Genomic DNA, 4,015 nt, shown 5'->3' with positions numbered 1-4,015 from the left:
TTGCTTGATTTGTAAATATTTAACCACTTTTTCCTCCCTGGAATAAATTAAACGATTATGGTGTATGACCATTTTTATTTATTTTTGGTTTTGGTTTGCTAATATTTTGTTTAGAATTTTTGCATCTATATTCATCAAAGATATTGACTTGTAATTTTCTCTTTTTGTGTAGTGTTTTTGTCTGGATTTGGTATCAAGGTAATGGTGGCCTTGTAGAATGAATTTGGGAGTGTTCTGTTCTCTTCAGTTTTTTGGAATAGTTTGAGAAGGATAGGTATTATCTCTCCTTTATATGTGTGGTAGAATTTCCCTGTGAAGTAGTCAAGTCTTGGACTTTTGTTTGCTGGGAGCTTTTTAAATTAAAATTTCAGTTTCACTACTAGTGATCAGTCTGTTCAGATTGTCTGTTTCTTCATGAATCAGTCTTGGGAGGCTGAATATTTCTAGAAATTTGTCCATTTCTTCTAGGTTGTCCAATTTGTTGGCATATAACTGTTTGAAGTATTCTCTTATGTTTTTTTTTTTGTATCTGTGTTTTATTTTTCCCCTTTCATTTTTATTTTGTTAATTTGGTCCTCTCTTTTTACGTCTTGGTAAGCCTGGCTAGAGGTTTGTCCATCCTGTTTATCTTTTCAAGCAAACCAGCTGTTTCTTTGATATTTTCTATTTTTTTAAATCTCTATTTTATTCATTTCTTCTCTTTTTTTAAAAAAAATATTATTATTTCCTTCCTTCTCCTGACTAGGCTTTGTTTGTTCTTATTTTTCTAATTTCTGTAGATGATATGTTAGGTTGTTTATTTGAGTTTTTTTTTTCTTCTTAAGGAAGGCCTATATCACTATAAACAAACCTCTGATAACTTCTTTTGCTGTACCCCATCAATTTTGGAAAGTTGTGTTTCCATTTTCATTTCTCTTGAGGTATTTTCTGGTTTCCTCTTTGAATTCTTCATTGACCCATTGGCTGTTTAGCAGCAAGTTATTTAGTCTTCTCATGTTTGCACTTTTCCCATTTCTCTTTCTGTAATAGATTTCTAGTTTCATACCATTGTGTTTGGAAAAATGCTTGATATAATTTCTATCCTCTTAAATTTATTAAGGCTTGTTTTGTGACGTCACACACACTCTATCCTGGAAAATGTTCCATATGCACTTTAAAAGAATGTGTATTTTGCTGTTTTGGGGGTGGAAAGTTCTGTAGATATCTATTAAATCCAACTGCTTGGGTTTCTCTGGTGGCGCAGTGGTTGAGAGTCCGCCTGCCGATACAGGGGACACGGGTTTGTGCCCCGGTCCGGGAAGATCCCACATGCCGTGGAGCAGCTGGGCCTGTGAGTCATGGCCACTGAGATTGTGCATCTGGAGCCTGTGCTCTGCAACGGGAGAGGCCACAACAGTGAGAGGTCTGCGTACCACACACACAAAAAAAAATCCAACTGCTTTATTGTGTCATTTAAGAACACTGTTGCTTTACTGATTTTCTGTCTGGATGATTTACCCATTGATGTAAGTGCAGTGTTGAAGTCTCCTACTGTTATTATATTGTCAATTTCTCCCTTTATGTCTGTTAATATTTACTTTATAGGTTTAGGTGCTCCTGTATTGGGTGCATATATGTTAATAATTGTAACATCCACATCTTGTATTGATCCCTTTATCATTCCATTATACCCTTCTTTGTCTTTTGTTATAGACTTTTAAAGTCTATTTTGTCTGATATGAGTATTGCTACCCTCACTTTCTTGTCACTTCCATTTGCATGAAGTATGTTTCTCCATCCCCTCACTTTCAGTTTGTATGTCTTGGCCCTGAAGGGTGTCTCTTGTAACCAGCATATTAAAGGGTCTTTTTATTTTATTCAATCAGCCACCCTATGTCTTTTGATTGGAGATTTTAGTCCACTGACATTTAATGTAATTATTGATGAACATTTACTTACAGCCATTTCATTACTTATTTTCCAGTTGTTTTTGTTATTCTTCTCTCTTCTTTTCTTTGTCTTTTTGTTTCTTCCCTTGTTCACACCAAATATTTTAATGTAGTAGTTCTATGCATTTCATTTCATTTCCATATTCCCAAGCCAATTCATGTTTTATCCCCTCAATTAATTCAAATTTTTTTTTCAAATGCCACCTCCTCAGAGCTGTCTTCCATGATGATTTTGTCAGAAATATCCTTCCTCAATCTTCTCATTCCTCTACTCTGCTTTATTGTTTATCAAGCACATATTTCTTTTTTTTTTTGGACATGAAAAAAGTCCATGATTTATTTTTAAATGGAAAAAACAGATTGCAAGGCAGTTAAACACAGAACTGAGAAAAGTGAAATTAGTTATTACGTCTAGCTTGTAAACAGGGATCTTACCTCATCATCTCTGAAGATTTGTTAAATGCCTACCTCCAGCTGACTCTGAATATTGTTTTGTTTTTATATTATAAAACAAGTATTATTCCATTATAGTTATTCAGGAGAAATCACCTGAACAAGCTGAAATAGCTCAGTTGGGAGAGCGTTAGACTGAAGATCTAAAGGTCCCTGGTTCCATCCTGGGTTTCAGCAGTAGTTTTGGGTTTTTGCACTAAATAGAGTTTCCTGGCAGTCTTAACCAAAATATAAGCTTTAAGGGGAATATTTGGTTATTATGTTTTGAGTGGGTCTATGACTTTTCAGGGAGGGGTGGTGTCAGGTGCCCTGGTGGGCCTTTTTACTAAACCCCCAATACCTTAGTACTTCCTGACTGTAATAATAATAGCTAACTTATCTTGAGTACTTGCTATATGTCAAGCTATACTTTAAGCTTTTTCTGTGTGTTAACTTATTTAAAATGACCACTAAAATTCTTGATAACTACTTGTTAAATAAATGAACAGTTTGATGCCAGAGGCCTGGCATGTGGTTGGTACAAAATGACCTTTCAAGCACATATTTCTTAAATATACATTGTAGATATATATGTATATATGTCTATATATCTTCTCTCCCCCACACACTCTTAACTAGTATCCAAATGTGTAGAGAATTTGTATGCTTTATCTACCACTATATTAATGATTCACACAGAGTTTCATCTCTCCCTAGTTCTTTCCTTTCTCTTTTTCTTCTGCCTAACTCCTTCTCATTCTTAATAAGTCAGTTAATTTATTATTCACATCTTTTGGGAAATCTTCTCTAGGTATGTTTTCTATGGGTTCATGAAGCACCATTTCCAATCCTTATCATGGCACTCACTACATTGTACAGCAGTTTTCTGTTTCTCCAGCTGAGCAACACACAGACAGGCTTTCTGGTGTTTGGCTATACTTGTCTCTGAACCATTTCCCCAGGAAGAGGCCGTGAGAAGAGCTCCATTTCTCTGCAGATAGGAGGAGACGATGCCTTCTCCTTCCCATGGGACAGGGAGAGATGCCTTCTTCTTCTGTGGCCAAGGAGCTCCTTTACAGGGACTCTGTCAGGGCTCAGCCATCCAATCCCCAGAAAAGCTGAGCTTTGTCTACCATCTTGCAGTGACTGTCATGTGAGAGCCTGTGAAGTTGTAGGAAGCAATAAATGCCACTGAGCTGTGAAGGGATGCAAGAGCTGCCTGGATAACAACCCTGTAGCTACTATAATGACTTAGATTAGAGCAGAAGGAAATTCCAGTCATTTTTCAGTCTGTCAGTATTTCTATTATCCTCAAGACTGAGCATGAAACATTCATTACACCACAGCCTTATTGATTCAACTGATGAAAATATATTGGTATTAATAACATGAAACTCTAAGGCACTGGGGATAATAAAACAATTGATTGGAAACATAACGTGTTTGAGAATATTTTTATGTGGTAGTTCCATGCATTTCATTTCCATTCATAACTAAGCCAGCAAGTAGGTGATTTGGGCATCACCTCATCAAGCCATATAACCATCTTTATTTAGTATTTACATGATTATCCAGAATAAATAGTTTGATCGGTTGTTAACAACAGAGTTTAATTTGAGGTAAAATGAAGAAAATCTGTTTGAAATGACTAACTC

At 35.8% G+C, this 4,015-nt stretch overlaps 1 non-coding gene across 1 annotated transcript; it reads left to right on the top strand.

Moving 5' to 3' along the window:
- Positions 1-2,485: 2,485 nt before the first annotated feature.
- TRNAF-GAA (transfer RNA phenylalanine (anticodon GAA)) lies at positions 2,486-2,558 on the top strand. The gene has a single exon. It is a non-coding gene; the product is annotated as a tRNA-Phe (tRNA).
- The last annotated feature ends 1,457 nt before the right edge of the window (positions 2,559-4,015 follow it).

The sequence above is a fragment of the Lagenorhynchus albirostris genome, chromosome 9 (assembly GCF_949774975.1).
Source record: "Lagenorhynchus albirostris chromosome 9, mLagAlb1.1, whole genome shotgun sequence".
NCBI lineage: Eukaryota > Metazoa > Chordata > Mammalia > Artiodactyla > Delphinidae > Lagenorhynchus > Lagenorhynchus albirostris.
This window is presented reverse-complemented; position numbering and strand designations above follow the sequence as displayed.